The sequence below is a fragment of the Arachis duranensis genome, chromosome 3, assembly GCF_000817695.3.
Source record: "Arachis duranensis cultivar V14167 chromosome 3, aradu.V14167.gnm2.J7QH, whole genome shotgun sequence".
NCBI lineage: Eukaryota > Viridiplantae > Streptophyta > Magnoliopsida > Fabales > Fabaceae > Arachis > Arachis duranensis.
The window spans coordinates 126,056,504-126,066,249 of record NC_029774.3 but is presented as its reverse complement, the minus strand read 5'-3'; positions in this window follow the sequence as shown (position 1 = coordinate 126,066,249).

Here is a 9,746-nt window from a genome sequence, read left to right as displayed (position 1 = left end):
TTCAAATATTTAATTTTTAAATTTTATTTTTTTAATTTGATATATTCAATTTTTTAGCCGATTATTGACTCATTATTGTCCTCTTAACGTGATGAAGATTTCTATGCATTTAATAATCTGCAAACGCATCACCCAAAGAGTCAAACATAGGTAATTGAGAAGATATTTTTTTATGTTCTTCAATGAATTCATAAAAATTTTGGTATCTTCTGTACAGTACATTGCATCAATCTTAGTATTATTAGTATTTATTTATTCTATCGTCTTATTATATAGTTTCTTCCTCCTAGTAGGGTATGTATCTCTTTGATTATTCCCTATATATTTGACAGTAAAGATGTAAAATTGATTGTGTACTTCTATCTTTGATTAATTGAAAATAAATAACATATGAAAACGAGAGTACTTAATACTCAAATGGATCTTAAAAGTTGTATTCACATCTTAATTTAATTTTTAAAATTAAATTTTAATTTATTTAATTTAATCTTTAATTTCAAAATTATTAATAATGTGTTAAGATAGATTGACGATATAATTATTTTATTGAATTTTTAATAATTATCTAATATGATAATTAATTTTTTTAATTTATTCTTTAAAAAACTCTTAAAATGATTAAGTGAAATTAAAATTAAAATTTTAAATATTTTATAAAAACAATTTAAAGTAAAAATTTTTAATTTATATTTTAAATAAATAAAAAAATTTAATCAAATAAATATTAATATATCTCAACATTTATTAATAATTCTGTGACAAAAATTGAAATAAGAAGTAACATAAATACTAAACTAGAATTTAAATTAAATATATCGAAATCATTGCAGAACCAAATTGAGGCGGTGCAATTCAAATCAAATGTATATCTTAACTTCACCAACTATTATAGTGACGTCTTAAAAACAAACCCCTATCACAGTGAGTTAGTGACACATATTAACACATACAAGCTAAGTTAAGTGAGCTGTACATATGTTGTCACAACCTGTTCATAACAGGTTTATGACCCGTATAATAATCAATAATCAAAGAGACCATAAAAAAAGATAGGATGGAGCTGCATCAATCATTCTTAAAAATGGCACACAGAATAATAAACTGATAATAATTAATGGAATGTTGCATATTAAAGCAGCCAATGCATGCATAGACAGTTAAAAATTAAAGAAGTATAATTGGTTTAGCAATTCAAAAGTAATTTTGAGTTTGATCTATGCATGCAGAAAAATCCACATCATTTTCGAATTTCTTCAAAAAATTCATTAGTTAATAATTAAAAAGTGATTTTAAGTTTGACCTATCCATGCAAAAAAACTCGCATCTTTTTGGAATTTTTTCAAAAGATTCGTTAGTAAATAATAAGTACTCTTTTAGGCACTTCACTCCAAGTAATTATACTAATATCACTTTATATACCGTTGGTTAATAATAAGTATTGAGAAATTAAATTAATGAATTAAAAAATAATTATAACTAAACCTAATATTGATAGATGAATTTTGTTAAACATAATCAAGTAAACTTTCCTGTTATATCCAAGAATGATAGTAAAATTTTATTTTAAAAGGTATGATTTTTTGTCTTTTTGTAGATGATATTAGCATTTGTTATGCATGTAGTGAATTCAACCATTAATTTGGGTTACTCAGTTTATTTATTCGTTTAAATAAGATTTAAATTCTATTCTTTATGCATTTATCAATTTATTAACTAATAGTAAATATATCATATTTTTTCAATAGTTAAATTAATTCCCAAAAAATAAGATATTCTTTAAATTGATTATTGAAAGATTTTTTCAATCAAATTGGTTCTTCAAAAATTGCAAATTAATCATATTTGTCCTCGAGTCACTCCATTAATAATTTTCTTCAAAGACTGATATTGTAAAATGTTAATTGATACAATATATAATACCTAATATGTCTAATTGGATATTGACTAAATATGTTTATGAAAATTTATTAATTTAGTCATTTTTTTCAATTACAAAAATATATTCTAGTGACTAACTTGAGAGACTTTTGTAAACATATTTAGTCAACGTCTAATTGAACATGTTACGTCTCATGTATGTTATCAGTTAAACATTTCACATCATCAATCGTTAACAAAAATTGTGAGTGGAGTAACTGAAGGACATATATGATTAATTCGTAATCTTTGAAGAACCAATTTGATTGAAAAAATCTTTCATAGACGAATTAGAAGAATGTATTATCTTTTAGGGACTAATTTGACTATTAACTCATTTAGATCCACAACAGATTAACTAATTATTAACTTATCGGATTGGAAGATAATATAAAAAGGCCAAATCAACTAAAAAATATTAGAGTATATACCCATTTTGGTTCTCAAAGAATTTCAAACCCGATATTTTAGTCCACAGCTAAAATTAATTACTCGATTGGTCCCTAATAATTAATTCCGTCAGTTATTTAAGTCCTTGGCTCCGTCAACTCTAACAGAAGACAAAATGGTCCTGAAAACTCTAACATGGGACAAAATGATCTCTGACAACTCTAACAAGGGACAAAATGATCCCTGACCCCTTTATTCAAAAATGACAGTGTTCTTCCCCAATTTTTATCATATCTCGATAACCCTAAGCAAGATTAAGCCATGGTGTAATTGTCACACGTGTCGCACCTACCTCAACATGTCATGGACCACACACTTCTTAAATTTTTGTGACTGGTACATCCAACTCCTCTGCGCTTCACCCACCAAAAGCATCCACTTCCACGTCTTTGATAACATCACCTTCAACCCCGACAACATCCACGACATCCTCAAGACCAAGTTTCACAACTACTCTAAGGGCATGCCTTTCTCCACTCTCCAGCAAGCAATATAGATTGTTGGACATTAGGACATCATGAGAAGTTTCTCCTTCGACATCATATGCAAATTCTCATTTAAAATAGACACTGAGTGCTTCATTTCTTCTTTTCCGGAGTCCAAGTTGGCAGACAGTTTCGACCTCGCATCCAAGCTATTACAACGAGCAATGTCGCCGTTATCGCTCATATAAAAACTGAAGCGATTACTGATTATTTGTTCGGAGAAGAAGCTGAAGGAATCGATCAGAGTGGTGGACAATGTGGTCATGAAAATGTTAGGATAGAGGAGGAGGGATTCATGTGATCCATCGAAGACGACAACTAGTTGAGAGACATAGGCATTGGTTTCCTGCGTATGAATTGGTTAAGAACAAGTTGAGGATTTTTTTCTTGTGAACACTAAATTTATAGAGTGTGCATTGTGTAGTTTGAAGTTACAGTGTTAGACTGTTAGTGTTATGCGAGATATGATGAAAATTGAGAGAGAACAGTGTCGTTTACGAACAAAGGAGATCAGGGACCATTTTGTCCCCTGTTAGAGTTGTGAGGGACTATTTTGTACTCCATTAGAATTAACGGAATAAAGGATCTAAGTGACTGATGGAGTTAATTGTTAAGGACCAATTGAATAATTAATTTTAGTTGAAGACTAAAGTGTCCATACTGAAATTCTTTGAGGACCAAAATGAATATATACTCAAAATATTAAGTTCAATTAAATTAAACTAATAGGAAGGAAGAAAAATCCGATTTTAGTAATTACTTATAAAAAATAAACCAAATGCATTTGTTTTTTAAATTGAACTAATTAACTAAAACCTGAATGTCCATCCTTCAATCTTGATGCCATTATTCATCTTAACGTCATTGTTCATCCTTCAATCTTGATGCAGCATTAACAATTTTTTGCGAAAAAATTTCTAAGTCTTCAAAAATCTATTTATCTCTTACATTTCAAAATTTTCATAATACCATGAGAATAAAACATATTTTTTCTTTGCCATTTTCAGCTTGGCGAACACTGTTTACGATCTCCAGCCATCACTGCTGCCAATTCTCCATTGATGCATCATTAGCTACTTGAGGTATGTGGACGTCCACCAGCTACCAGACTCTATGAGAATGTGGGCAGTTTATCAAGCAATGGATCATTAATTTTGGACACTGATAAAAACGAGGACAAGTCTTCGTTATAGTTTTAATTCTGATTTGTAGCTTTTGTTTCACTGCCAAACCTCCATGCATCATTTTTCAGAGAAAGACTTTTAATTTGGCTAGGCTATTAACATTTCCAATCTCTTTTCATAGGTATTTGTACCTAAAATAAGTGGGTAAAGCATCCATGGGGGTGATAGATTAGTCTGTAATTGCAAAATTTGAAGTTCTAAAATAACTGAATGGTTCTGTATCCAATTTTCTTCCCAAATGCTCATTATCGATTGTCACCTTATTCACCAAATAGCTCCTTCCTCTAGCACCTTTCTACCCTCAAATAAGCTCTTCCATGTCCATGAAGGGTTCGAACCCGCTTTTGCGTTTAGGAATGAAGAAAAGCAAAAATACTTACTTTCATATACCTTAAAGACCAGTGAATTAGTCTTTGTTACCAGTCTCATCTTTGTTTTTCCAATGTTGCTAGATTAAAGGCTTTCAAGTCCTTAAAATTCATATCACATTGACTTTTGTTTTTGTATAATATATCTCATTTAATCCATTACATATTGTTCTCACTCTGTTTCTGACCCCATCAAAACTGCATCGTACTCCTCCGAATATCATCAATGAGAGTGGTGGGAAGTTTGAAACAATCAAGGATTGCAGCTCCAACTGACTTTATAAGCACCTCTCTTCCACTTGTTGAAAGTAAACTCCGTTTCCAATGCTGTAATTTCTTTGTCACTTTGTCCTTGATGTAGCCAAACGTCTCTTTTTTTTTTATCTATGCACCACTGATAATAGTCCCAAATACTTGTCTTATAATCTAATGTGTGGGACTCGTAGGATAGTAGATAAGGTTATCCGTTCCTCTTGAGGGATATGATTGATAAAAAAAAATGGATAATTTGTTCAAATTCACTTCCTGGCCACTTATCTCACTAAGAACCTGAATAATTTCCATTAATTTTCCGCACTCTTTGCCTTGTAGCTTTGCAAAATAAGTTAGAATCATCTGTAAAAAATGGGTGGCTAGTTAAAGGATATCTACTGTTCAATTTAAGCCCGCTAATCTCATTATTATTTTCTCTTCTGTGGAGCAGACGAAAAAATTCTTTTGCACAAATCAGAAAAGATAAAGGAAAAGGAGTCCTTTTACGGGAGGCCCCTTGTAGGCCTAAAAAAGTTCTAAGGTTGACTATCCACAGTAACAGAATAGGATTCAGTAGTAATACACTCTTTTAGCCAGCCAATCCATCTATCACAGAAGTTTCATCATTCTCCACAAAAAAAACTTCACTTCACTCTATCATACGCCTTACTCATGTCGAGTTTTAAGGCCGTATCCCATTCTTAAAGCCTTTTATTCTACAAAAAATGCATATACTCATGAGAAATTAATACATTGTCACTAATCAACCATCCTCTAATAAAAGTACTCTGATTATCACTTACAATTCTATCTGCAATAAATTGCATATGATAAATCAATATCTTAGAGATTATTTTATAGAAAATAGAACTCAGACTTATTGGTCTAATTTGAGGCATAGTAGAGGCACTGTTTATCTTGAAAATCAAACAAATATAATTATGGTTGAAGGACTTTAGCATTCTTCCTCTATTGAAAAAGCTTGCAGCTGCCCAAACTGTATCATTCTTAACTATCCTCCAGAAATACTAAAAATATTTAGTAGTAAAAATGTCATCCCCTGGTGCAGAGAAGGGATTGATGGAATAAACTGCTCTTTTAACTTCTGGTTGACTAACCGGTCTCACTAGAATCCAATTTGTACTCTGCATTATTTTATGAGAAATTGCTTCAATTTCTGCTGTCGAATCTCTAGGATTAGAAGACGTGAATAGGCTCTGAAAACATTATTGTGCAATTTCTGCTATTCCTTTCGCATCTGACCTCACCATCCCTTGACCATCCTCTAACTTTTGCATCTTGTTTTATCTATTTCTGACTTGGGTTCTTGAGTGAAAAATTTTGTATTCCGATCCCCCCATTTCAACCATTGTGATCGTGACTTCTCTCTCCAATATCTCTCCTCATCCAAATACACCTCCTCCAATTTCTACTCTAACATTTAGATTAAGATCTCATCCGCCTCATTATTTTTATTCTTCTCTTCTTCGATCTTACTTCTAAGGTCTTGCATTTTGATTCTTGTATTACTGGCTTTCTGTTTTTCTCACTCCACTATTCAGTGTCTACATTTTTTAAGTTTTGAGTGAAGCACATACACAGGGGACACTTCAATTCTTTCCTTCCAGGTTTCTTCCACTATTTTTACAACATTTCCAACATCACACCACCTCTCTTTCCACCTAAATCTCCTTTTAGTTCTCCTCTGCTCCAGGTCCGAGTTTATCATTAGAGGTTTATGATCAGAACCGTGATCTTCTAGATGAAGAATCACAGCTCTCGAAAAATCGTACCAACATTGCATAGATATTAAGCACCTATCGAGTTTCACCTTTACCAAACTGCCTTCATACTGTCTATTTGTCCAAGTAAACTTGCTACCTTCAAACCCCAAGTCCACAAGTCCTCCTTCATTAATAAACTCATTAAAACTTGCAATAGAAGTTACTGATTTCATCCTTTCACTTTTTTTTCATGGAACGCTGTGATTGCATTGAAGTTCCCAAGTACCATATAATGTTTGCCAGCATTGTTAATGATGCCTTTTAGTTCTCCAAATTGATTACACCTCAGCCTTTATAACTATGTAAATGAAGAACAAGTACCGTCCATGATGTATTTAGCATATTGTCTATCACTTGAATTGGATATAAAATTCTGCTTTGTTCTCCATTATAACTGAACCTCTTGTCTTCCAAGCCAAAACCAAACTTCCCGCCAAACGTTGTGAGTCTACACAATGCACTTCATTAAAAATCACCTTCTTACATTATGTGCTAACATACGAAGCGTTATTTTGGGTTTCACATAAGAATAGCACCTCAAGGGATTCATATTTTGTAATCTCTTGCATGTTGTAAATTGTCAATTTTTTTAAATTCCAACAATTTCACGTGATCATCTTCATAAGCCCTTGGATGCCAAATTAAGGCTGGCACCTACCCCCTTCAGCAATTGTCCTTCTTCCGTAATACATTGTATCGTCTTCCACCAAATTCAAAGACCTTCTCTTCTCCCCTGACCGTGCATCTGCTTTCCCTGTTTTATGTCTGGCTAATTACTTAAGTAGAATTTTCTTTTTAACTGTTAATTCTACACCTAAATTCTATCCAAAATAGAAAATTCTGCTGCTGTCCCCAACTACCTTCCCTTCCATACTATGACCATTATATGTTATTGCTAAGATATCATTATCACTCAACTCTTCCAGCACTTTTCCACCTCCTTGTACCTCCTCCTCGCCCCTTGATTTGTTATCATCAACTCTATTTGTTTTGCTGTTTTTAGATTCTTCAAAAGGAGTATTCTTTCCGTATTGAGCCTTTTCTAGTTTTTTCTTGTCTCACATTAATAAACTTGCAAAGCTTTTGAGTAAACTCATTGGAGTAGGCATTTGTGGTTTCTCCTTCATCACAGCATCAATCTTTGGTCGATGTGGATTTAAATTTTTCTTTTTTTTCATTCTTTCTCTGACCAATTTGCTCCGCTTTCAACCATGCTCCCCATCTTTTCTTCTTTACATCCCCATCAGCCACATCTTACAATAAAACATAGCAGTTTTGTTGTTCATGACCGATGTATCCACAATAGTTTCAGAAGCATCTGATCCTCTCATATTTAGCCGACAAATCAATCACTTTTTTATTCAAGCCAGCAATCTTTACTTCTCTCCTTAGATGCTTTGTCATATCTAATAAAATTTGAGCTTTGATTATTCTAGCTTTCTTCCCCCTCATAGAAAAAAAGTCTACATCCAATACCTCCCTTAATCTCCTTGCTATTTGCTTTCCTAATTCCTTAGTCTTATAATTATAATGTTTTGGAATACCCCAAAACTGAACTCATATTAGCACCCTCGTCAAACTACTACTATCTTTTTCATCCTCCTCCTTCCATCTCTTTAAATTAACAATGTAATTCTTGAACAGTCATAAATTTTTAGTATTCTTCTTATTAAACTTTTCAAGTTTAATCTCTAAAAAAATAACATCGTTGTCATTCTTCTCATATTTTCATGAAAATTTATTTCATGTCCATCACTTGCATCAGCCATTAGCCCCAGTTGAGACACCGAGAGTATTGTGGAAAATTCTCAACTACCGGAGAGATTTCGGAGAGGAATCAAGCAAGATAACATAAGATAAAAAAACATCACATCCAATTCAAAATTTTAAGGTATCAAATTAATAAGTCTCTTATCTTATAAACTTCTCACTCTTCTTTACTTTCTTTGATGTGAGACTAACTTTAACACTCCTCACACTTGCAACACTAATAAAAGAAACCTTAAGGCGTATTACGAGAATAACCATTCTATAAAATTGTTTTCACTTAAATTGTTTTACATAAAAACTTATATTAGGCACAATTCTACTATTATATTGGAACTCCTTACTCATTCTTAATTACAAATTTACAATCTGGACTCGTCATTATCATATTTGTATTCAACTATTCATAACATTGCAACTTCGCATAATTAAGACTAATCGTATTGTTAAACTACGTATTTGTCTCGGGGTTCTACATGATATGAATGTGATAACACAAGCACTAATAGCGAAACTAGCTAGGTTGAATTTCATGAAGGTTCCATTCCAGAAATTAATTCTGTAATAAAAAATGTTAAAGTAAAAATTTTAAAAAGAATTAATAAACTTAAAATTATATATAACTTATAAAAGGAAAATGAAATTTGGACAGTCATTATCCTTTCTTTCCGTGAAGGAGGCTATTTAGATAAAAATATTTAAAATATATATAATCTTTTCTTAAAAATATTTTTTAGTAATTAAAATTTAATACATATAATAATTAAATCGTGTTATTTTTGTTAAAATTAAGTTAGACAAATTAGTTTGACTAAAAAAATAGTGAATTAAATCTTAAACTGATCTAAATTAATATTTTTTTTATAGAAAATGACTACAATGCTCTTCTTATAGAAAATGATAGAATATTCTTATTATATATATATGTTAATTTTGAGAACCCTAAATCCTAATCCTTCTCTTCTTTCGGTGTCGTCATAGGATTAAAATTTAGGGTTATATATATATAATATGAGTATTTTAGTCATTTTTTATAATAGGATTGTTATAATCATTTTTTACAAAAAAAAATTAATTTAGATCAATTCGATATTTAGCTTATTGATTTCTTAGTTAAATCAATTTATCTAATCTAATTTTGATAAAAAAAATAATTAAATTAATTATATATATTAAATTTTAATTATTAAAAAATATATTTAAAAAAATATTTTAAACGTTTTTATACATGTGGTTCTCTTTCGTGAATTAGGATCCGCCACTGTGTGGGTGTGTGTTTACTGTTTACATTGCAATTGCCTATGAATCGATGCTTAGCGATTAGCGTGATATTTCAACCGCACAACCAGTATTATTGTGCCGTGCAATTTAGGTCACAAAATTTAGGGGTGAAAATAACTCATTCACACACACTAATAAGCAATGAATGGAAAACTAGTAAAGCAAGTTAACTATTAAACCAACCAAATGTGATCACGATTTTTTTTTTTCTTTCGTTCCTTTCTTATGTCATGCATGTGTATGAAATGGCAGACACGT